We start from the raw sequence: 576 nt of genomic DNA, 5'->3' as shown, positions 1-576 counted from the left end.
ATTAAGTCCAACTTAATAGGAAAACAACACACCTTGATTATCCCCCGGTGCCTGTGGTCAGGAGTCTGGGCCGAGCCGAGCTGGGTTCCCTGGCAGCCCCATGCCAGGCCTCCCAGCGGGGGCCCCAGAGCCCCACCACCTTAGCAGCACAACAGGTAATTTCAGTATTGAACTTATAAAGAAAATCATATTAATTCATGAAATATGAGCTTTGCACAGTGGCAGTATCGTAGCCAATGACGTTTATCCGAGGCGCCATTATTGCTAATTGAAAACTTTTCCTAATTCATGAAATATGTTTGAGTGCCTTGTGGTTCTTTCCTGTTCTTCTATTTTGGGGTTTTGCCTACGATTTCTAGAATGTGTCAGTGTGACCGTGTTCCCCGTCTTCCTGAGGGCTCCTCATGCTTCCTGCAGCCTCAACATGCTTGTGTTAACCAGCTCTCACGAGGGCTGGAGCTTGTGTTGCACGCTAGGTCTTCTTGGCAGAGCTCCTTGTGTGTTTGGAATCAGTCACAGTAGGGGCTGGAGAAGCTGTTACACAATTTCTTGGCAGTGAGTATCTTCATTAGTGAT

At 47.7% G+C, this 576-nt stretch overlaps 1 non-coding gene across 1 annotated transcript; it reads left to right on the top strand.

Moving 5' to 3' along the window:
• The first annotated feature begins 207 nt into the window (after positions 1-207).
• LOC123951202 lies at positions 208-353 on the top strand. The gene has a single exon (XR_006820366.1). It is a non-coding gene; the product is annotated as a U4 spliceosomal RNA (small nuclear RNA).
• The last annotated feature ends 223 nt before the right edge of the window (positions 354-576 follow it).

This window comes from Meles meles, chromosome 9 (assembly GCF_922984935.1).
Source record: "Meles meles chromosome 9, mMelMel3.1 paternal haplotype, whole genome shotgun sequence".
In the NCBI taxonomy this organism is placed as follows: Eukaryota; Metazoa; Chordata; class Mammalia; order Carnivora; family Mustelidae; genus Meles; species Meles meles.
This window is presented reverse-complemented; position numbering and strand designations above follow the sequence as displayed.